The sequence below is a fragment of the Orcinus orca genome, chromosome 4 (genome assembly GCF_937001465.1).
Source record: "Orcinus orca chromosome 4, mOrcOrc1.1, whole genome shotgun sequence".
NCBI classification, from domain to species: Eukaryota; Metazoa; Chordata; class Mammalia; order Artiodactyla; family Delphinidae; genus Orcinus; species Orcinus orca.
In genome coordinates, this window is record NC_064562.1 from 53,668,527 (window position 1) to 53,694,039 (window position 25,513).

General features: G+C 43.7%; 1 long non-coding RNA gene across 2 annotated transcripts in view; it reads left to right on the plus strand.

Annotated features, from left to right (window-relative positions):
• LOC125964234 (uncharacterized) overlaps positions 1-25,513 on the plus strand; it is a 998,344-nt gene that overhangs the window by 495,899 nt on the left and 476,932 nt on the right. For both annotated transcript variants that reach the window (XR_007477019.1, XR_007477018.1), the window contains exon 3: positions 22,269-22,354. This is a non-coding gene — a long non-coding RNA (uncharacterized LOC125964234). The remainder of the gene's footprint in view (positions 1-22,268; positions 22,355-25,513) is intronic.

Sequence of the window (25,513 nt, forward strand, 5' to 3'; positions counted from 1 at the left end):
AGAGTTGGGACCCATGGAATGGGTACCATGCAATATGACTTCAAAGGGTCTGCATTTGCTCACCGAACCTCACCAATCCTATCACTGCTGCGTTTATGCCGCTGTACACACGCTTAATTCTCTTTCGGAGACATATAAATCCATAGGTTTTAAGATTCTTCCTACTCAGGTATATTATTATGTGTTTAATATGGCGTGTTGAGTCTACTTCGTTGAGCAAGGAGTAGCTCTTGTCTATTACATATTTGGCTTATGGAACGGTATCTGTGCTAATTTCAATCTCTGGTTTTATGCAGCACCCCAATTCACCTTTCCCCTTAAGCAAGCATAAGTTGTTTTTCTACATTTGAGACCCTGTTCTGTTTTGTAATTCAGTTCCTCTGTAGCCAAGTTTACATTCCGTGTAGTAGTGATATCTTATGATGTTTCTTTCTCTGTGTGACTTATTTCACTTAGAATCATTCTACCTGAATCTAATCATTATGCTGCTACGGGCCTGATGACATAGATTTCATTGCTGAGTGATATTGCATTGTACGTATGTACCACAACTTCTTTATCCATTTTTCGCTTTCTGCGATATTGAACTTGTACCGTAAATGAGGTTCTTGAAAACACAGCCATCCCAATCTTTGGGGTGGCTGTGTCTTTTTGATTTTAATTTCCCTAAGCTATAGGACCATAAGTGGAAGTGCCCTAGGCTCTGTTGCTTTGTTTTTTAGATGTTTCAGGAAACACCATACACTTCTCCAGAATGGCTGTTGGCAATTTACATCCCACCCATCAGCATAACAAGGCTCGCATTTCTCCATGGCCTGTCCTGCCTTTCTGGATTTTAAACTTTTTTCAGATGGCCCTTTTGACTGGGGGGCAGTGAGACTTCATTGTAGTGCAGATTTCCTTTGCAAGCTTGCTTGGTTGGCCAAGAAGTGCATATGCGTTTTTTCCTGAATATATGCAGGAAAAAACGCATACGCCCTTTTTGGCCAAGTGCATCATTGTGGACGTTCTGCCTCTTTTCCTATGCTTTACATGAAATTCCAGTCTACCTCCTGAAATCGGTTTCCTGCAATTCTGTCCCGCTTTCTAGTCCTCTTGGCAACCTTAATTCATTATATTTTTGGACGATACCTGTGGTTTATAACTCTGCAGGTTTGTGAATTACAGTTCCCCTGACCTCCTTTCTTCAACTCGTTTACTTGTTAGCTGGCCGCAACATCGAAGGATTGCTTCAGGCCCTAGTGTTGTTCCGGCATGGCACGCTGCGCCTTTGGTTAATTCCTCTTCCTGGTGGGAAATGAGAGTTAAATTTGCCCATCCAGACCCCTCCAGCTAGTCTCTCATTGGTTCTCCCTATTCCTGTGCATTTTCCGCAGAAATTGCAAACTGGGCCAAACAGGAGGTTAAAGGCACTGACGCTCCAAGTGGGAAGAGTGTTAGTAAAGCGTCTGGAATGTTGCACCTGAATACCATGGGACGAAAACTGAGATACATTTGAACACGTTTCCTGATCACACGGTGGATCATACTCTGGGTTCCACATGCATGTTTTAGCTGAAGGAAGAATCCCTTAAACCTGGAGAATTCAGACCCATGGAATGGGTACCATGCAATATGACTTCAAAGGGTCGGCATTTGTGCACCGAACCTCACCAATCCTATCACTGCTGCACTTATGCCGCTGTACACACGCTTGATTCTCTTTCGGAGACATATCAATCCATAGGTTTTAAGATCCTTACTAGTCAGGTAAATTCTTAGGCGTTTAAGATGGGGTGTTTATTCCACTTCATTGAGTAAGGAGTAGCTCTTGTCTATTACATATTTGGCTTATGGAACGGTATCTGTGTTAATTTCAATCTCTGGTTTTATGCCGCACCGCAACTCACCTTTCCCCTTAAGCAAGCATAAGTTGATTTTCTACATTTGAGACCCTGTTCTGTTTTGTAATTCAGTTCCTGTGTAGCCAAGTTTACATTCGGTGTAGTAGTGATATCTTATGATGTTTCTTTTTCTGTGTGACTTATTTCACTTAGAATCATCGTACCTGAATCCACTCATTATGCTGCTACGGGCCTGATGACATAGATTTCATTGCTGAGTGATATTGCATTGTACGTAAGTACCACAACTTCTTTATCCATTTTTCACTTTCTGCGATGTTGAACTTGTACCGTAAACGAGGTTCCTGTAAACAGAGCCGTCCCAAACTTTGGGGTGGCTGTGTCTTTTTGATTTTAATTTCTCTAAACTATACGACCATAAGTGGAAGTGCCCTAGGCTCTGTTGCTTTGGTTTTTAGATGTTTCAGGAAACACCATACACTTCTCCAGAGTTTCTGTTGGCAATTTACATCCCGCCCATCAGCATAACAAGGCTTCCAGTTATCCATGGCCTGTCCTACCTTTCTGGATTTTACACTTTTTTCAGATGGCCCTTTTGACCAGGGGGCAGTGAGACTTCATTGTAGTGCAGATTTCCTTTGCAAGCTTGCTTGGTTGGCCAAGAAGTGCGTATGTGTTTTTTCCTGAATATATTCAGGAAAAAACTCATAGCCCTTTTTGGCCAAGTGCATCATTGTGGACGTTCTGCCTCTTTTCCTATGCTTTACATGCAATTCCAGTCTACCTCCTGAAATCGGTTTCCTGTAATTCTGCCCCGCTTTCAAGTCCTCTTGGCAGCGTTACTTCAATATAGTTGTGGACGATAGCTGTCATTTATAACTCTTCAGGTTGTGAATTACAGTGCTCCTGAGCTCCTTTCTTCAACTCGCTTTCTTGTGAGCTGGGCGCAACACCGCAGGATTGCTTCAGGCCCTAATCTGGTTCCGGCACGGCACGCTGAGCCTTTGATTAATTCATCTTCCTCATGGGAAATGAGAGTTAAATTTGCCCGTCCAGACACCTCCAGCTAGTCTCTCATTGGTTCTCCCTATTCCTGTTCATTTTCCGCAGAAATTGCAAACTGGGCCAAACAGGAGGTTAAAGGCAGTGACTCTCCAAGTGGGGAGAGTGTTAGTAAAGCGTCTGGAATGTTGCACCCGAGTACCAGGGGACGAAAACTGAGACACATTTGAACACGTTTCCCGATCACACGGTGGATCATACTCTGGGTTCCACATGCATGTTTTAGCTGAGGGAAGAATCCCTTAAACCTGGAGTGTTGAGAGCCATGGAATGGGTACCATGCAATATGACTTCAAAGGGTCTGCATTTGCTCACCGAACCTCACCAATCCTATCACTGCTGCGTTTATGCCACTGTACACACGCTAGATTTTCTGTCGGAGACATGTAAATACATAGGTTTTAAGATTCTTACTAGTCAGGTATATTCTTAGGCGTTTAATATGGCGTCTTGAGTCCCCTTCGTCAAGCAAGGAGTAGCTCTTGTCTATTACATATTTGGCTTATGGAATGGTATCTGTGCCAATTTCAATCTCTGGTTTTATGCAGCAACCCAACTCACCTTTCCCCTTAAGCAAGCATAAGTTGACTTTCTACATTTCAGACCATGTTCTGTCTTGTAATTCAGTTCCTGTGTAGCCAAGTTTACATTCCATGTATTAGTGATATCTTATGATGTTTCTTTTTCTGTGTGATTTATTTCAATTAGAATCATCGTACCTGAATCCACTCATTATGCTGCTACGGGCCTGATGACATAGATTTCATTGCTGAGTGATATTGCATTGTACGTAAGTACCACAACTTCTTTATCCATTTTTCGCTTTCTGTGATTTTGAACTTGTTCCGTAAACGAGGTTCTTGTAAACAGAGCCGTCCCAAACTTTGCGGTGGCCGTGCCTTTTTGATTTTAATTTCCCTAAGCTATAGGACCATAAGTGGAAGTGCCCTAGGCTCTGGTGGTTTGTTTTTTAGATGTTTCAGGAAACACCATACACTTCTCCAGAGTGGCTGTTGGCAATTTACGTCCCTCCAATCAACATAACAAGGCTCCCATTTCTCCATGGCCTGTCCTGACTTTCTGGATTTTACACTTTTTTCAGATGACCCTTTTGACCGGGGAGCAGTGAGACTTCATTGTAGTGCAGATTTCTTTTGCAAGCTTGCTTGGTTGGCCAAAAAGGGCGTATGCGTTTTTCCTGAATATATTCAGGAAAAAACACATACGCCCTTTTTGGCCAAGTGCATCATTGTGGACGTTCTGCCTCTTTTCCTATGCTTTACATGCAATTCCAGTCTACATCCTGAAATCGGTTTCCTGCAATTCTGCCCCGCTTTGAAGTCTTCTTGGCAGCCTTATTTCAATAACTTTTTGGACGATAGCTGTCATTTATAGCTCTGCAGGTTTGTGAATTACAGTGCCTCTGAGCGCCTTTCTTCAACTTGCTTTCTTGTGAGCTGGCCGAAACACCGCATGATTGCTTCAGGCCCTAGTGTTGTTCCGGCATGGCACGCTGCGCCTTTGGTTAATTCCTCTTCCTGGTGGGAAATGAGAGTTAAATTTGCCCGTCCAGACCCCTCCAGCTAGTCTCTCATTGGTTCTCCCTATTCCTGTGCATTTTCCGCAGAAATTGCAAACTGGGCCAAACAGGAGGTTAAAGGCACTGACGCTCCAAGTGGGGAGAGTGTTAGTAAAGCGTCTGGAATGTTGCACCTGAATACCATGGGACGAAAACTGAGATACATTTGAACACGTTTCCCGATCACACGGTGGATCATACTCTGGGTTCCACATGCATGTTTTAGCTGAAGGAGGAATACCTTAAACCTGGAGAGTTGAGACCCATGGAATGGGTACCATGCAATATGACTTCAAAGGGTCGGCATTTGTGCACCGAACCTCACCAATCCTATCACTGCTGCACTTATGCCGCTGTACACACACTTGATTCTCTTTCGGAGACATATCAATCCATAGGTTTTAAGATCCTTACTAGTCAGGTAAATTCTTAGGCGTTTAAGATGGGGTGTTTATTCCACTTCATTGAGTAAGGAGTAGCTCTTGTCTATTACATATTTGGCTTATGGAACGGTATCTGTGTTAATTTCAATCTCTGGTTTTATGCCGCACCCCAACTCACCTTTCCCCTTAAGCAAGCATAAGTTGATTTTCTACATTTGAGACCCTGTTCTGTTTTGTAATTCAGTTCCTGTGTAGCCAAGTTTACATTCGGTGTAGTAGTGATATCTTATGATGTTTCTTTTTCTGTGTGACTTATTTCACTTAGAATCATCGTACCTGAATCCACTCATTATGCTGCTACGGGCCTGATGACATAGATTTCATTGCTGAGTGATATTGCATTGTACGTAAGTACCACAACTTCTTTATCCATTTTTCACTTTCTGCGATGTTGAACTTGTACCGTAAACGAGGTTCCTGTAAACAGAGCCGTCCCAAACTTTGGGGTGGCTGTGTCTTTTTGATTTTAATTTCTCTAAACTATACGACCATAAGTGGAAGTGCCCTAGGCTCTGTTGCTTTGGTTTTTAGATGTTTCAGGAAACACCATACACTTCTCCAGAGTGGCTGTTGGCAATTTACATCCCGCCAATCAGCATAACAAGGCTCCCAGTTCTCCATGGCCTGTCCTGCCTTTCTGGATTTTACACTTTTTTCAGATGGCCCTTTTGACCGGGGGGCAGTGAGACTTCATTGTAGTGCAGATTTCCTTTGCGAGCTTGCTTGTTTGGCCAAAAAGGGCGTATGCGTTTTTTCCTGAATATATTCCTGAATATATTCAGGAAAAAACGCATACGCCCTTTATGGCCAAGTGCATCATTGTGGACGTTCTGCCTCTTTTCCTATGCTTTACATGCAACTCCAGTCTACCTCCTGAAATCGGTTTCCTGCAATTCTACCCCGCTTTCAAGTCCTCTTGGCAGCCTTACTTCAATATATTTTTGGACGATAGCTGTCATTTATAACTCTGCAGGTTTGTGAATGACTGTGCCCCTGAGTTCCTTTCTTCAACTCGCTTTCTTGTGAGCTGGCCGCAACACCGCAGGATTGCTTCAGGCCCTAGTGTGCTTCTGGCACGGCACGCTGAGCCTTTGGTTAATTCCTCTTCCTGGTGGGAAATGAGAGTTAAATTTGCCCGTCCAGACACCTCCAGCTAGTCTCTCATTGTTTCTCCCTATTCCTGTTCATTTTCCGCAGAAATTGCAAACTGGGCCAAACAGGAGTTTAAAGGCACTGACTCTCCAAGTGGGGAGAGTGTTAGTAAAGCGTCTGGAATGTTGCACCCGCGTACCAGGGGACGAAAACTGAGACACATTTGAACACGTTTCCCGATCACACGGTGGATCATACTCTGGGTTCCACATGCATGTTTTAGCTGAAGGAGGAATCCCTTAACCCTGGAGAGTTGAGACCCATGGAATGGGTAATATGCAATATGACTTCAAAGGGTCTGCATTTGCTCACCGAACCTCACCAATCCTATCACTGCTGCGTTTATGCCGCTGTACACACGCTTAATTCTCTTTCGGAGACATATAAATCCATAGGTGTTAAGATTCTTACTAGTCAGGTACCTGAATCCACTCTTTATGCTGCTATGGGCCTGATGACATAGATTTCATTGCTGAGTGATATTGCATTGTACGCAAGTACCAGAACTTCTTTATTCATTTTTTGCTTTCTGCGTTATTGAACTTGTACCGTAAACGAGGTTCTTGTACACAGAGCCCTCCCAAAGTTTGGGGTGGCTGTGTCTTTTTGATTTTAATTTCCCTAAGCTATAGGATCATAAGTGGAAGTGCCCTAGGCTCTGTTGCTTTGTTTTTTGGATGTTTCAGGAAACACCATACACTTCTCCAGAGTGGCTGTTGGCAATTTACATCCCGACCATCAGCATAACAAGGCTCCCAGTTCTCCATGGCCTGTCCTGCCTTTCTGGATTTTACACTTTTTTCAGATGGCCCTTTTGACAGGGGGGCAGTGAGACTTCATTGTAGTGCAGATTTCCTTTGCAAGCTTGCTTGGTTGGCCAAAAAGGGCGTATGCGTTTTTTCCTGAATATATTCAGGAAAAAACGCATACGCCCTTTTTGGCCAAGTGCATCATTGTGGACGTTCTGCCTCTTTTCCTATGCTTTACATGCAATTCCAGTCTACCTCCTGAAATCGGTTTCCTGTAATTCTGCCCCGCTTTCAAGTCCTCTTGGCAGTGTTACTTCAATATAGTTGTGGACGATAGCTGTCATTTATAACTCTTCAGGTTGTCAATTACAGTGCTCCTGAGCTCCTTTCTTCAACTCGCTTTCTTGTGAGCTGGGCGCAACACCGCAGGATTGCTTCAGGCCCTAATCTGGTTCCGGCACGGCACGCTGAGCCTTTGATTAATTCATCTTCCTCATGGGAAATGAGAGTTAAATTTGCCCGTCCAGACACCTCCAGCTAGTCTCTCATTGGTTCTCCCTATTCCTGTTCATTTTCCGCAGAAATTGCAAACTGGGCCAAACAGGAGGTTAAAGGCAATGACTCTCCAAGTGGGGAGAGTGTTAGTAAAGCGTCTGGAATGTTGCACCCGCGTACCAGTGGACGAAAACTGAGACACATTTGAACACGTTTCCCGATCACACGGTGGATCATACTCTGGGTTCCACATGCATGTTTTAGCTGAAGGAAGAATCCCTTAAACCTGGAGTGTTGAGACCCATGGAATGGGTACCATGCAATATGACTTCAAAGGGTCTGCATTTGCTCACCGAACCTCACCAATCCTCTCACTGCTGCGTTTATGCCACTGTACACACGCTTGATTCTCTGTCGGAGACATGTAAATACATAGGTTTTAAGATTCTTACTAGTCAGGTATATTCTTTGGCGTTTAATATGGGGTGTTGTGTCCACTTCGTTGAGCAAGGAGTAGCTCTTGTCTATTACATATTTGGCTTATGGAACGGTATCTGTGCTAATTTCAATGTCTGGTTTTATGCAGCAGCCCAACTCACCTTTCCACTTAAGCAAGCATAAGTTGGTGTTCTGCATTTGAGACCCTGTTCTGTTTTGTAATTCAGTTCCTGTGTAGCCAAGTTTACATTCCGTGTAGTAGTGATATATTATGAAGTTTCTTTTTCTGTGTGACTTATTTCACTTAGAATCATCATACCTGAATCCACTCATTATGTTGCTACGGGCCTAATGACATAGATTTCATTGCTGAGTGATATTGCATTGTACGTAAGTACCACAAATTCTTTATCCATTTTTCGCTTTCTGCGATATTGAACTTGTACCGTAAACGAGGTTCTTGTAAACAGAGCCGTCCAAAACTTTGGGGTGGCTGTATCTTTTTGATTTTAATTTCCCTAAGCTATAGGACCATAAGTGGAAGTGCCCTAGGCTCTGTTGTTTTGTTTTTTGGATGTTTCAGGAAACACCATACACTTCCCCAGAGTGGCTGTTGGCAATTTACATCCCGCCCATCAGCATAACAAGGCTCCTAGTTTCCATGGCCTGTCCTGCCTTTCTCGATTTTACACTCTTTTCAGATGGCCCTTTTGACCAGGGGTCAGTGAGACTTCATTGTAGTGCAGATTTCCTTTGCAAGCTTGCTTGGTTGGCCAAAAAGGGCGTATGCGTTTTTTCCTGAATATATTCAGGAAAAAACGCATACGCCCTTTTTGGCCAAGTACATCATTGTGGACGTTCTGCCTCTTTTCCTATGCTTTACATGCAACTCCAGTCTACCTCCTGAAATCGGTTTCCTGCAATTCTACGCCGCATTTAAGTCCTCTTGGCAGCCTTCCTTCAATATATTTTTGGACGATAGCTGTCATTTATAACTCTGCAGGTTTGTGAATTACAGTGCCCCTGAGCTCCTTTCTTCAACTCGCTTTCTTGTGAGCTAGCCGCAACACCGCAGGATTGCTTCAGGCCCTAGTGTGGTTCCGGCATGGCATGCTGAGCCTTTGGTTAATTCCTCTTCCTCGTGGGAAATGAGAGTTAAATTTGCCCGTCAAGACACCTCCAGCTAGTCTCTCAAGGGTTCTCCCTATTCCTGTTCATTTTCCGCAGAAATTGCAAACTGGGCCACACAGGAGGTTAAAGACACTGACTCTCCAAGTGGGGAGAGTGTTAGTAAAGCATCTGGAATGTTGCGTCCGAGTACCAGGGGACGAAAACTGAGAAACATTTGAACACGTTTCTCGATCACACCGTGGATCATACTCTGGGTTCCACATGCATGTTTTAGCTGAAGGAAGAATCCCTTAAACCTGGAGAGTTGAGACCCTTGGAATGGGTAATATGCAATATGACTTCAAAGGGTCTGCATTTGCTCTCCGAACCTCACCAGTCCTATCACTGCTGCGTTTATGCCGCTGTACGCATGCTTGATTCTCTTTCAGAGACATATAAATCCATAGGTTTTAAGATTCTTACTAGTCAGGTATATTCTTAGGCGTTTAATATGGGGTTCTGTGTCCTCTTCGTTGAGCAAGGAATAGCTCTTATCTATTATATATTTGGCTTATGGAACGGTATCTCTGCTAATTTCAATCTCTGGTTCTTTGCAGCACCCCAACTCACCTTTCCCCTTAAGCAAGCATAAGTTGGTGTTCTACATTTGAGACCCTGTTCTGTTTTGTAATTCAGTTCCTGTGTAGCCAAGTTTTCATTCCGTGTAGTAGTGATATCTTATGATGTTTCTTTTTCTGTGTGACTTATTTCACTTAGAATCATCGTACCTGAATCCACTCATTATGCTGCTACGGGCCTGATGACATAGATTTCATTGCTGAGTGATATTGCATTGTACGTAAGTACCACAACTTCTTTATCCACTTTTCGCTTTCTGTGATATTGAACTTGTACTGTAAATGAGGTTCTTGTAAACAGAGCCTTCCCAATCTTTGGGGTGGCTGTGTCTTTTTGATTTTAATTTCCCTAAGCTATAGGACCATAAGTGGAAGTGCCCTAGGCTCTGTTGCTTTGTTTTTTGGATGTTTCAGGAAACACCATACACTTCTCCAGTGTGGCTGTTGGCAATTTACATACCACCCATCAGCATAACAAGGCTCCCAGTTCTCCATGGCCTGTCCTGCCTTTCTGGATTTTACACTTTATTCAGATGGCCCTTTTGACCGGGGGGCAGTGAGACTTCATTGTAGTGCAGATTTCCTTTGCAAGCTTGCTTGGTTGGCCAAAAAGGGCGTATGCGTTTTTTCCTGAATGTATTCAGGGAAAAACACATACGCCCTTTTTGGCCAAGTGCATCATTGTGGACGTTCTGCCTCTTTTCCTATGCTTTACATGCAATTCCAGTCTACCTCCTGAAATCGGTTTCCTGCAATTCTGCCCTGCTTTCAAGTCCTCTTGGCAGCCTTACTTCAATATATTTTTGGACGATAGCTGTCATTTATAACTCTGCATGTTTGTGAATGACAGTGTCCTAGAGCTCCTTTCTTCAACTCGCTTTCTTGTGAGCTGGCCGCAATACCACAGGATTCCTTCAGGCCCTAATGTGGTTCCGGCATGGCACGCTGAGCCTTTGGTTAATTCCTCTTCCTGGTGGGAAATGAGAGTTAAATTTGCCCGTCCAGACACCTCCAGCTAGTCTCTCATTGGTTCTCCCTATTCCTGTTCATTTTCCGCAGAAATTGCAAACTGGGCCAAACAGGAGGTTAAAGGCACTGACTCTCCAAGTGGGGAGAGTGTTAGTAAAGCATCTGCAATGTTGCGCCCGAGTACCAGGGGACGAAAACTGAGAAACATTTGAACACGTTTCCCGATCACATGGTGGATCATACTCTGGGTTCCATATGCATGTTTTAGCTGAAGGAAGAATCCCTTAAACCTGGAGAGTTGAGACCCTTGGAATGGGTAATATGCAATGTGACTTCACAGGGCTTGCATTTGCTCACCGAACCTCACCAGTCCTATCACTGCTGCGTTTATGCTGCTGTACACACGCTTGATTCTCTTTCGGAGACATATAAATCCAAAGGTTTTAAGATTCTTACTAGTCAGGTATATTCTTAGGCGTTTAATATGGGGTGTTGTGTCCTCTTCGTTGAGCAAGGAGTAGCTCTTGTCTATTACATATTTGGCTTATGGAACGGTATCTGTGCTAATTTCAATCTCTGGTTTTATGCAGCACCCCAACTCACCTTTCCCCTTAAGCAAGCATAAGTTGGGGTTCTACATTTGAGACCCTGTTCTGTTTTGTAATTCAGTTCCTATGTAGCCAAGTTTACATTCCGTGTATTACTGATAACTTATGATGTTTCTTTTTCTGTGTTACTTATTTCACTTAGAATCATCGTACCTGAATCCACTCATTATGCTGCTACGGGCCTCATGACATAGATTTCATTGCTGAGTGATATTGCATTGTACGTAAGTACCACAACTTCTTTATCCACTTTTCGCTTTCTGTGATATTGAACTTGTACCGTAAACGAGGTTCTTATAAACAGAGCCGTCCCAAACTTTGGGGTGGCTGTGTCTTTTTGATTTTAATTTCCCTAAGCTATAGGACCATAAGTTGAAGTGCCCTAGGCTCTGTTGCTTTGTTTTTTGGATGTTTCAGGAAACACCATACACTTCTCCAGAGTGGCTGTTGGCAATTTACATCCCGCCCATCAGCATAACAAGGCTCCCAATTCTCCATGGCCTGTCCTGCCTTTCTGGATTTTACACTTTTTTCAGATGGCCCTTTTGACCGGGGGGCAGTGAGACTTCATTGTAGTGCAGATTTCCTTTGCAAGCTTGCTTGGTTGGCCAAAAAGGGCGTATTCGTTTTTTCCTGACGAAAAAACGCATACGCCCTTCTTGGCCAAGTGCATCATTGTGGACGTTCTGCCTCTTTTCCTATGCTATACATGCAACTCCAGTCTACCTCCGGAAATCGGTTTCCTGCAATTCTGCTCCGCTTTTAAGTCCTCTTGGCAGCCTTACTTCAATATATTTTTGGACGATAGCTGTCATTTATAACTCTGCAGGTTTGTGAATGACAGTGCCCCTGAGCTCCTCTCTTCAACTCGCTTTCTTGTGAGCTGGCCGCAACACCGCAGGATTGCTTCAGGCCTTAGTGTGGTTCCGGCATGGCACGCTGAGCCTTTGGTTAATTCCTCTTCCTGGTGGGAAATGATAGTTAAATTTGCCCGTCCAGACACCTCCAGCTAGTCTCTCATTGGTTCTCCCTAGTCCTGTTCATCTTCCGCAGAAATTGCAAACTGGGCCAAACAGGAGGTTAAAGGCACTGACTCTCCAACTGGGGAGAGTGTTAGTAAAGCGTCTGGAATGTTGCACCCGAGTACCAGGGGACGAAAACTGATACACATTTGAACACGTTTCCCGATCACACGGTGGATCATACTCTGGGTTCCACATGCATGTTTTAGCTGAAGGAAGAATCCCTTAAACCTGGAGAGTTGAGACCCATGGAATGGGTATCATGCAGTATGACTTCAAAGGGTCTGCATTTGCTCACCGAACCTCACCAATCCTATCACTGCTGCGTTTGTGCCACTGTACACATGCTTGATTCTCTTTCGGAGACATATAAATCCATAGGTTTTAAGATTCTTACTAGTCAGGTATATTCTTAGGCGTTTAATATGGGGTGTTGAGTCCACTTCGTGGAGCAAGGAGTAGCTCTTGTCTATTACATATTTGGCTTATGGAACCGTATCTGTGCTAATTTCAATCTCTTGTTTTATACAGCACCCCAACTCACCTTTCCCCTTAAGAAAGCATAAGTTGGTTTTGTACATTTGAGACCGTGTTCTGTTTTGTAAATCAGTTCTTGTGTAGCCAAAATTACATTCCATGTATTAGTGATATCTTATGATGTTTCTCTTTCTGTGTGACTTATTTCACTTAGAATCATCATACCTGTATCCACTCATTATGCTGCTACCGGCCTGATAACATAGATTTCATTGCTGAGTGATATTGCATTGTACGTAAGTACCACAACGTCTTTATCCATTTTTCGCTTTCTGTGATTTTGAACTTGTACCGTAAATGAGGTTCTTGTAAACAGAGCCGTCCCAAACTTTGGGGTGGCTGTGTCTTTTTTGATTTTAATTTCCCTAAGCTATAGGACCATAAGTGGAAGTGCCCTAGGCTCTGTTGCTTTGTTTTTTAGATGTTTCAGGAAACACCATACATTTCTCCAGAGTGGCTGTTGGCAGTTTACATCTTACCCAGCAGCATAACAAGGCTCCCAGTTCTCCATGGCCTGTCCTGCTTTTTGGATTTTACACTTTTCTCAGATGGCCCTTTTGACCGTGGGGCAGTGAGCCTTCATTGTAGTGCAGATTTCCTTTGCAAGCTTGCTTGGTTGGGCAAAAAGTGCGTATGCATTTTTTCCTGAATATATTCAGGAAAAAACGCATACGCCCTTTTTGGCCAAGTGCATCATTGTGGACGTTCTGCCTCTTTTCCTATGCTTTACATGCAATTCCAGTCTACCTCCTGAAATCGGTTTCCTGCAATTCTGCCCCACTTTCAAGTCCTCTTGGCAGCCTTACTTCAATATATTTTTGGAGGATAGCTGTCATTTATAACTCTGCAGTTTTGTGAATGACAGTGCCCCTGAGCTCCTTTCTTCAACTCGCTTTCTTGTGAGCTGGCCGCAACACCGCAGGATTGCTTCAGGCCTTAGTGTGGTTCCGGCACGGCACGCTGAGCCTTTGGTTAATTCCTCTTCCTGGTGGGAAATGAGAGTTAAATTTGCCAGTCCAGACACCTCCAGCTAGTCTCTCATTGGTTCTCCCTATTCCTGTTCATTTTCCTCAGAAATTGCAAACTGGGCCACACAGGAGGTTAAAGGCACTGACTCTCCAAGTGGGGAGAGTGTTAGTAAAGCATCTGGAAGGTTGTGCCCGAGTACCAGGGGATGAAAACTGAGAAATATTTGAACACGTTTCCCGATCACATGGTGGATCATACTCTGGGTTCCACATGCATGTTTTAGCTGAAGGAAGAATCACTTAAACCTGGAGAGTTGAGACCCATGGAATGGGTACCATACAATATGACTTCTAAAGGTCTTCATTTACTCACCGAGCCTCACCAGTCCTATCACTGCTGCGTTTATGCCACTGTACACACGCTTGATTCTCTTTCGGAGACATAAATATCCATAGGTTTTAAGATTCTTACTAGTCAGTTATAGTCTTAGGCGTTTAATATGGGGTGTTGTGTCCTCTTCGTTGAGCAAGGAATAGCTCTTGTCTATTACATATTTGGCTTATGGAACGGTATCTGTGCTAATTTCAATCTCTGGTTTTATGCAGCACCCAACTCACCTTTCCCCTTAAGCAAGCATAAGTTGGCTTTCTACATTTGAGACCCTGTTCTGTTTTGTAATTCAGTTCCTGAGTAGCCAAGTTTACATTCCGTGTAGTAGTGATATCTTATGATGTTTCTGTTTCTGTGTGACTTATTTCACTTAGAATCATCGTATCTGAATCCACTCATTATGCTGCCTTGGGCCTGATGACATAGATTTAATTCCTGAGTGATATTGCATTGTACGTAAGTACCACAACTTCTTTATCCATTTTTCGCTTTCAGTGATATTGAACTTGTACCGTAAACGAGGTTCTTGTAAACACAGCCATCCCAAACTTTTGGGTGGCTGTGTCTTTTTGATTTTAAGTTCCCTAAGCTATAGGACCATAAGTGGGAGTGCCCTAGGCTCTGTTGCTTTGTTTTTTAGATGTTTCAGGAAACACCATACACTGCTCCAGAGTGGCTCTTGGCAATTTACATCCCGCCCATCAGCATAACAAGGCTCCCAGTTCTCCATGGCCTGTCCTGCCTTTCTGGATTTTACACTTTTTTCAGATGGCCCTTATGACCGGGGGGCAGTGAGACTTCATTGTAGTTCAGATTTCCTTTGCAAGCTTGCTTGGTTGGCCTAAAAGGGCGTATGCGTATTTTCCTGAATATATTCAGGAAAAAACGCATACGCCCTTTTTGGCCAAGGGCATCATTGTGGACGTTCTGCCTCTTTTCCTATGCTTTACATGCAATTCCAGTCTACCTCCTGAAATCGGTTTCCTGCAATTCTGCTCCGCTTTCAAGTCCTCTTGGCAGCCTTACTTCAATATATTTTTGGACGATAGCTGTCATTTATAACTCTGCAGGTTTGTGAATGACAGTGCCCCTGAGCTCCTTTTTTCAACTCGCTTTCTTGTGAGCTGGCCACAACACCGCAGGATTGCTTCAGGCCCTAGGGTGGTTCCGGCATGGCACGCTGAGCCTTTGGTTATTTCCTCTTCCCGGTGAGAAATGGGAGTTAAATTTGCCCGTCCAGACACCTCCAGCTAGTCTCTCATGGGTTCTCCCTATTCCTGTTCATTTTCCGCAGAAATTGCAAACTGGGCCAAACAGGAGGTTAAAGGCACTGACTCTCCAAGTGGGGAGAGTGTTAGTAAAGCGTCTGGAATGTTGCACCCGAGTACCAGGGGACGAAAACTGAGACACATTTGAACACGTTTCCCGATCACATGGTGGATCATACTCTGGGTTCCACATGCATATTTTAGCTGAAGGAAGAATCCCTTAAACCTGGAGCGTTGAGACCCATGGAATGGGTAATATGCAATATGATTTCAAAGGCTCTACATTTGCTCACCGAACCTCACCAGTCCTATCACTGCTGCGTTTATGCCACTGTACACATGCTTGATTCTCTTTCGGAGACATATAAATCCATAGGTTTTAAGATTCTTACTAGTCAGGTATATTCTTAGGCGTTTAATATGGGGTGTTGAGTCCACTTCGTTGAGCAAGGAGTAGCTCTTGTCTATTACATATTTGGCTTATGTAACGGTATCTGTGCTAATTTCAATCTCTGGTTTTATGCAGCACCCCAACTCACCTTTCCCCTTAAGCAAGCATAAGTTGGTTTTCTACATTTGAGACCCTGTTCTGTTTTGTAATTCAGTTCCTGTGTAGCCAAGATTACATTCCGTGTACTAGTGATATCTTATGATGTTTCTTTTTCTGTGTGACTTATTTCACTTAGAATCATCGTTCCTGAATCCCCTCATTATGCTGCTATGGGCCTGATGACATAGATTTCATTGCTGTGTGATATTGCATTGTACGTAATTACCACAACTTCTTTATCCATTTTTCGTTTTCTGCGATATTCAACTTGTACCGTAAATGAGGTTCTTGTAAACAGAGCCGTCCCAAACTTTGGGGTGGCTGTGTCTTTTTGATTTTAATTTCCCTAAGCTATAGGACCATAAGTGGAAGTGCCGTAGGCTCTGTTGCTTTGTTTTTTAGATGTTTCAGGAAACACCATACACTTCTCCAGAGTGGCTGTTGGCAATTTACATCCCGCCCATCAGCATAACAAGGCTCCCAGTTCTCCATGGCCTGTCCTGCCTTTCTGGATTTTACACTTTTTTCAGATGGCCCTTTTGACCGGGGAGCAGTGAGACTTCATTGTAGTGCAGATTTCCTTTGCAAGCTTGCTTGGTTGGCCAGAAAGGGCGTATGCGTTTTTTCCTGAATATATTCAGGAAAAAGCACATACGCCCTTTTTGGCCAAGTGCATCATTGTGGACGTTCTGCCTCTTTTCCTATGCTTTACATGCAATTTCAGTCTACCTCCTGAAATCGGTTTCCTGCAGTTCTGCCCGCTTTCAAGTTCTCTTAGCATCCTTACTTCAATATATTTTTGGACGATAGCTGTCATTTATAATTCTGCAGGATTGTGAATTACAGTGCCCCTGAGCTCCTTTCTTCAACTCGCTTTCTTGTGAGCTAGCCGCAACACCGCAGGATTGCTTCAAACTCTAGAGTGGTTCCGGCATGGCACGCTGAGCCTTTGGTTAATTCCTCTTCCTGGTGGGAAATGAGAGTTAAATTTGCCCGTCCAGACACCTCCAGCTAGTCTGTCATTTGTTCTCCCTATTCCTGTTCATTTTCCGCAGAAATTGCAAACTGGGCCACACAGGAGGTTAAAGGCACTGACTCTCCAAGTGGGGAGAGTGTTACTAAAGCATCTGGAATGTTGTGCCTGAGTACCAGGGGATGAAAACTGAGAAACATTTGAAAACGTTTCCCGATCACTCGGTGGATCATACTCTGGGTTCCACATGCATGTTTTAGCTGAAGGAAGAATCCCTTAAACCTGGAAAGTTGAGACTCATGGAATGGGTACCATGCAATATGACTTCAAAGGGTCTGCATTTGGTCACCAAACCTCACCAGTCCTATCACTGCTGTGTTTATGCCACTGTACACACGATTGTTTCTTTTTCGGAGACATATAAATCCATAGGTTTTAAGATTCTTACTAGTCAGGTATATTCTTAGGGGTTTAATATGGGGTGTTGTGTCCTCTTCGTTGAGCAAGGAGTAGCTCTTGTCTATTACATATTTGGCTTATGGAACGGTATCTGTGCTAATTTCAATCTCTGGTTTTATGTAGCACCCCAACTCACCTTTCCCCTTAAGCAAGCATAAGTTGGTTTTGTACATTTGAGACCGTATTCTGTTTTGTAAATCAGTTCTTGTGTAGCCAAAATTACATTCCATGTATTAGTGATATCTTATGATGTTTATCTTTCTGTGTGACTTATTTCACTTAGAATCATCATACCTGTATCCACTCATTATGCTGCTACCGGCCTGATGACATAGATTTCATTGCTGAGTGATATTGCATTGTACGTAAGTACCACAACGTCTTTATCCATTTTTCGCTTTCTGTGATTTTGAACTTGTACCGTAAATGAGGTTCTTGTCAACAGAGCCATCCCAAACTTTGGGGTGGCTGTGTCTTTTTGATTTTAATTTCCCTAAGCTATAGGACCATAAGTGGAAGTGCCCTAGGCTCTGTTGCTTTGTTTTTTAGATGTTTCAGGAAACACCATACATTTCTCCAGAGTGGCTGTTGGCAGTTTACATCTTACCCAGCAGCATAACAAGGCTCCCAGTTCTCCATGGCCTGTCCTGCTTTTTGGATTTTACACTTTTCTCAGATGGCCCTTTTGACCGTGGGGCAGTGAGCCTTCATTGTAGTGCAGATTTCCTTTGCAAGCTTGCTTGGTTGGGCAAAAAGTGCGTATGCATTTTTTCCTGAATATATTCAGGAAAAAACGCATACGCCCTTTTTGGCCAAGTGCATCATTGTGGACGTTCTGCCTCTTTTCCTATGCTTTACATGCAATTCCAGTCTACCTCCTGAAATCGGTTTCCTGCAATTCTGCCCCACTTTCAAGTCCTCTTGGCAGCCTTACTTCAATATATTTTTGGAGGATAGCTGTCATTTTTAACTCTGCAGTTTTGTGAATGACAGTGCCCCTGAGCTCCTTTCTTCAACTCGCTTTCTTGTGAGCTGGCCGCAACACCGCAGGATTGCTTCAGGCCTTAGTGTGGTTCCGGCACGGCACGCTGAGCCTTTGGTTAATTCCTCTTCCTGGTGGGAAATGAGAGTTAAATTTGCCCGTCCAGACACCTCCAGCTAGTCTCTCATTGGTTCTCCCTATTCCTGTTCATTTTCCGCAGAAGTTGCAAACTGGGCCAAACAGGAGTTTAAAGGCACTGACTCTCCAAGTCGGGAGAGTGTTAGTAAAGCGTCTGGAATGTTGCACTCGAGTACCAGGGGACGAAAACTGAGACACATTTGAACACGTTTCCCGATCACACGGTGGATCATACCCTGGGTTCCACATGCATGTTTTAGCTGAAGGAAGAATCCCTTAAACCTGGAGAGTTGAGACCCATGGAATGGGTACCATGCAATATGACTTCAAAGGGTCTGCATTTCCTCACCGAACCTCACCAATCCTATCACTGCTGCGTTTATGCCGCTGTACACACGCTTGATTCTCTTTCGGAGACATAGAAATCCATAGGTTTTAAGATTGTTACTAGTCAGTTGTATTCTTAGGAGTTTAATATGGGATGTTGAGTCCACTTCGTTGAGCAAGGAGTAGCTCTTGTCTATTACATATTTTGCTTATGGAACGGTATCTGTGCTAATTTCAATCTCTGGTTTTATGGAGCACCCCAACTCACCTTTCCCCTTAAGCAAGCATAAGTTGGTTTTCTACATTTGAGACCCTGTTCTGTTTTGTATTTCAGTTCCTGTGTAGCCAAGTTTACATTCCTTTTAGTAGTGATATCTTATGATGTTTCTTTTTCTGTGTGACTTATTTCACTTAGAATCATCGTACCTGAATCCACTCATTATGCTGCTACGGGCCTGATGACATGGATTTCATTGCTGAGTGATATTGCATTGTACGTAAGTACCACAACTTCTTTATCCATTTTTCACTTTCTGTGATATTGAACTTGTACCGTAAACAAGGTTCTTGTAAACAGAGCCGTCCCAAACATTGGGGTGGCTGTGTCTTTTTGATTTTAATTTCCCTAAGCTATAGGACCATAAGTGGAAGTGCCCTAGGCTCTGTTGCTTTGTTTTTTGGATGTTTCAGGAAACACCATACACTTCTCCAGAGTGGCTGTTGGCAATTTACATCCCGCCCATCAGCATAACAAGGCTCCCTGTTCTCCATGGCCTGTCCTGCCTTTTTGAATTTTACACTTTTTTCAGATGACCCTTTTGACCTGGGGGCATTGAGACTTCATTGTAGTGCAGATTTCCTTTGCAAGCTTGCTTGGTTGCCCAAAAAGGGCGTATGCGTTTTTTCCTGAATATATTCAGGAAAAAACGCATACGCCCTTTTTGGCCAAGTGCATCATTGTGGACGTTCTGCTTCTTTTCCTATGCTTTACATGCAATTCCAGTCTACCTCCTGAAATCGGTTTCCTGCAATTCTGCCCCGCTTTCAAGTCCTCTTGGCGGCCTTACTTCAATATATCTTTGGACGATAGCTGTCATTTATAACTCTGCAGGTTTGTGAATGATAGTGCCCCTGAGCTCCTTTCTTCAACTCGCTTTCTTGTGAGCTGGCCGCAACACGGCAGGATTGCTTCAGGCCCTAGTGTGGTTCCGGCACGGAACGCTGAGCCTTTGGTTAAATCCTCTTCCTGGTGGGAAATGAGAGTTAAATTTGCCCGTCCAGACACCTCCAGCTACTCTCTCATTGGTTCTCCCTATTCCTGTTCATTTTCCGCAGAAATTGCAAACTGGGCCAAACAGGAGGTTAAAGGCACTGACTCTCCAAGTGGGGAGAGTGTTAGTAAAGCGTCTGGAATGTTGCACGCGAGTACCAGGGGATGATAACTGAGACACATTTGAACACGTTTCCCGATCACATGGTGGATCATACTCTGGGTTCCACATGCATGTTTTAGCTGAAGGAAGAATCCCTTAAACCTTCAGAGTTGAGACCCAAGGAATGGGTACCATGCAATATGACTTCAAAGGGTCTGCATTTGCTCACCGAACCTCACCAATCCTATCACTGCTGCGTTTTTGCCGCTATACACACGCTTGATTCTCCTTGGGAGACATATAAATCCATCGGTTTTAAGATTCTTACCAGTCAGGTATATTCTTAGGCGTTTAATATGGGATTTTGAGTCCAGTTCGTTGAGCAAGGAGTAGCTCTTGTCTATTACATATTTGTCTTATGGTATGGTATCTGTGCTAATTTCAATCTCTGGTTTTATGCAGCACTGCAACTCACCTTTCCCCTTCAGCAAGCATAAGTTCGTTTTCTACATTTGAGACACTGTTCTGATTTGTAATTCAGTTCCTCTGTAGCCAAGTTTACATTCCGTGTACTAGTGATATCTTACGATGTTTCTTTTTCTGTGTGATTTATTTCACTTAGAATCATCGTACCTGAATCCACTCATTATGCTGCTACAGGCCTGATGACATAGATTTCATTGCTGAGTGATATTGCATTGTACGTAAGTACCACAACTTCTTTATCCATTTTTCGCTTTCTGTGATATTGAACTTGTACCGTAAACGAGGTTCTTGTAAACAGAGCCGTCCCAAACTTTGGGGTGGCTGTGTCTTTTTGATTTTAATTTCCCTAAGCTATAGGACCATAAGTGGAAGTGCCCTAGACTCTGTTGCTTTGTTTTTTGGATATTTCAGGAAACACCATACACTTTTCCAGAGTGGCTGTTGGCAATTTACATCCCGCGCATCAACATAACAAGGCTCCCAGTTCTCCATGGCCTCTCCTACCTTTCTGGATTTTACACTTTTTTCAGATAGCCCCTTTGACCGCGGGACAGTGAGACTTCATTTTAGTACAGATTACGTTTGCAAGCTTGCTTGGTTGACCAAAAAGGGCGTATGCGTTTTTTCCTGCAGGAAAAAACGCATACGCCCTTTTTGGTCAAGTGCATCATTGTGGACATTCTGCCTCTTTTCCTATGCTTTACATGCAATTCCAGTCTACCTCCTGAAATCGGTTTCCTGCAATTCTGCCCCGCATTCAAGTCCTCTTGGCAGCCTTACTTCAGTACATTTTTGGACAATAGCTGTCAATTATAACTCTGCAGGTTTGTGAATTACAGTGCCCCTGAGCTCCTTTCTTCTACTCGCTTTCTGTGAGCTGGGAACAACACCGCAGGATTGCTTCAGCCCCTAGTGTGGTTCTGGCATGGCACGCTAAGCCTTTGGTTAATTCCTCTTCCTGGTGGGAAATGAGAGTTAAATTTGCCCGTCCAGACACCTGCAGTTAGTCTCTCATTGGTTCTCCCTATTGCTGTTCATCTTCTGCAGAAATTGCAAACTTGGCCAAACAGGAGGTTAAAGGCACTGACTATCCAAGTGGGGAGAGTGTTATTAAAGCGTCTGGAATGTTGCACCCAAGTACCAGGGTACAAAAACTGAGACACATTTGAACACGTTTCCCGATCACACGGTGGATCATACTCTGGGTTCCACATGCATGTTTTAGCTGAAGGAAGAATTCCTTAAACCTGGAGAGTTCACACCCATGGAATGGGTACCATGCAATATGACTTCAGAGGGTCTGCATTTGCTCACCGAACCTCATCAATCCTATCACTGCTGCGTTTATGCCGCTGTACACACGCTTGATTCTCTTTCGGAGACATATAAATCCATAGGTTTTAAGATTCTTACTAATCATGTATATTCTTAGGCGTTTAATATGGGGTGTTGTGTCCATTTTGTTGAGCAAGGAGTAGCTCTTGTGTATTACATAGTTGGCTTATGGAACGGTATCTGTGCTAACTTCAATCTCTGGTTTTATGCTGCCCCCCAACTCACCTTTCCGCTTAAGCAAGCATAAGTTGGTTTTCTACATTTGAGACCCTTTTCTGTTTTGTAATTCAGTTCCTGTGTAGCCAAGTTTACATTCCGTGTTGTAGTGACATCTTATGATGTTTCTTTTTCTCTTTGATTTATTTCACTTAGAATCATCGTACCTGAATCCACTCATTATGCTGCTACGGGCCTGATGACATAGATTTCATTGCTGAGTGATACTGCATTGTACGTAAGTACCACAACTTCTTTATCCATTTTTCGCTTTCTGTGATATTGAACTTGTACCGTAAACGAGGTTCTTGTAAACAGAGCCCTCCCGAACTTTTGGGTGGCTGTGTCTTTTTGATTTTAATTTCCCTAAGCTATAGGACCATAAGTGGAAGTGCCCTAGGCTCTGTTGCTTTGTTTTTTAGATGTTTCAGGAAACACCAAACACTTCTCCAGAGTGGCTGTTGGCAATTACATCCCGCCCATCAGCATAACAAGGCTCCCAGTTCTCCATGGCCTGTCCTGACTTTCTGGATTTACACTTTTTTCAGATGGCCGTTTTGACCGGGGGGCAGTGAGACTTCCTTTAGTGCAGATTTCCTTTGCAAGCTTGCTTGCTTGGCCGGAAAGTGCGTATGCGTTTTTTCCTGAATATATTCAGGAAAAAAGCATACGCCCTTTTTGGCCAAGTGCATCATTGTGGACGTTCTGCCTCTTTTCCTATGCTTTACATTCAGTTCCAGTCTACCTACTGAAATCGGTTTCCTGCAATTCTGCCCCGCTTTCAAGTCCTCTTGGCAGACTACTTCAATATATTTTTGGAGGATAGCTGTCATTTATAACTCTGCAGGTTTGTGAATTACAGTGCCCCTGAGCTCCTTTCTTCAACTCGCTTTCTTGTGAGCTGGCCGCAACACCGCAGGATTGCTTCAGGCCCTAGTGTGGTTCCGGCACGGCACGCTGAGCCTTTGGTTAATTCCTCTTCCTGGTGGGAAATGAGAGTTAAATTTGCCCGTCCAGACACCTCCAGCTAGTCTCTCATTGGTTCTCCCTATTCCTGTTCATTTTCCGCAGACATTGCAAACTGGGCCAAACAGGAGGTTAAAGGCACTGGCTCTCCAAGTGGGGAGAGTGTTAGTAAAGCGTCTGGAATGTTGCACCCGAGTACCAGGGGACGAAAACTGAGACACATTTGAACACGTTTCCCGATCACACGGTGGATCATACTCTGGGTTCCACATGCATGTTTTAGCTGAAGGAAGAATCCCTTAAACCTGCAGAGTTGAGACCCATGGAATGGGTACCTTGCAGTATAACTTCACAGGGTCTGCATTTGCTCACCGAACCTCACCAATCCTATCACTGCTGTGTTTATGCCACTGTACACACGCTTGATTCTCTTTCGGAGGATTATAAATCCATAGGTTTTAAGATTTTTAGTAGTCAGGTATATTCTTAGGCGTTTAATATGGGGTGTTGAGTCCACTTCGTTGAGCAAGCAGTAGCTCTTGTGTATTACATATTTGGCTTATTGAGCGGAATCTGTGCTAATTTCAATCTCTGGTTTTATGCAGCACCCCAACTCACCTTTCCCCTTAAGCAAGCATAAGTTGGTTTTCTACATTGGAGACCCTGTTCTGTTTTGTAATTCAGTTCCTGTGAAGCCAAGTTTACATTCCGTGTAGTACTGATATCTTATGATGTTTCTTTTTCTGTGTGACTTATTTCACTTAGAATCATCGTACATGAATCCACTCATTATGGTGCTACGGGCCTGATGACATAGATTTCATTGCTGAGTGATACTGTATTGTACGTAAGTACCACAATTTCTTTATCCATTTTTCACTTTCTGTGATATTGAACTTGTACCGTAAACGAGGTTCTTGTAAACAGAGCCGTCCCGAACTTTTGGGTGGATGTGTCTTTTTGATTTTAATTTCCCTAACCTATAGGACCATAAGTGGAAGTGCCCTAGGCTCTGTTGCTTTGTTTTTTAGATGTTTCAGGAAACACCATAGACTTCTCCAGAGTGGCTGTTGGCAATTTAAATCCGGCCCATCAGCATAACAAGGATCCCAGTTCTCCATGGCCTCTCCTGCCTTTCTGGATTTTACACTTTTTTCAGATGGCCCTTTTGACCTGGGGGCAGTGAGACTTCATTGTAGTGCAGATTTCCTTTGCAAGCTTGCTTGGTTGGCCAAAAAGGGCGTATGCGTTTTTTCCTGAATATATTCAGGAAAAAACTCATATGCCCTTTTTGGCCAAGTGCATCATTGTGGACGTTCTGCCGCTTTTCCTATGCTATACATGCAACTCCAGTCTACCTCCTGAAATCGGTTTCCTGCAATTCTGCCCCGCTTTCAAGTCCTCTTGGCAGCCTTACTTCAATATATTTTTGGACGATAGCTGTCATTTATAACTCTGCAGGTTTGTGAATTACAGTGCCCCTGAGCTCCTTTCTCCAACTCGCTTTCTTGTGAGCTGGCCGCAACACCGGAGGATTGCTTCAGGCCCTAGTGTGGTTCCGGCATGGCACGCTGAGCCTTTGGTTAATTCCTCTTCCTGGTGGGAAATGAGAGTTAAATTTGCCCGTCCAGACACCTCCAGCTAGTCTCTCATTGGTTCTCCCTATTCCTGTTCATTTTCCGCAGAAATTGCAAACTGGGCAAAACAGGAGGTTAAAGGCACTGACTCTCCAAGTGGGGAGAGTGTTAGTCAAGCGTCTGGAATGTTGCACCTGAGTACCAGGGGACGAAAACTGAGACACATTTGAACACGTTTCCCGATCACATGGTGGATCATACTCTGGGTTCCACATGCATGTTTTAGCTGAAGGAAGAATCCCTTAAACCTGGAGAGTTGAGACCCATGGAATGGGTACCATGCAATATGACTTCAAAGGGTCTGCATTTGCTCACCGAACCTCACCAATCCTATCACTGCTGCATTTATGCCGCTGTACACACGCTTGATTCTCTTTCGGAGACATATAAATCCATAGGTTTTAAGATTCTTACGAGTCAGGTATATTCTTAGGCGTTTAATATGGGGTGTTGTGTCCACTTCGTTGAGCAACGAGTAGCTCTTGTCTATTACATATTTGGCTTATGGAATGGTATCTGTGCTAATTTCAATCTCTTGCTTTATGCAGCACCCCAACTCACCTTTCCCATTAAGCAAGCATAAGTTGGTTTTCTACATTTGAGACCCTGTTCTGTTTTGTAATTCAGTTCCTGTGTAGCCAAGTTTACATTCCGTGGATTAGTGATATCTTATGATGTTTCTTTTTCTGTGTGACTTATTTCACTTAGAATCATCGTACCTGAATCCACTCATTATGCTGCGACGGGCCTGATGACATAGATTTCATTGCTGAGTGATATTGCATTTTGCATAAGGAC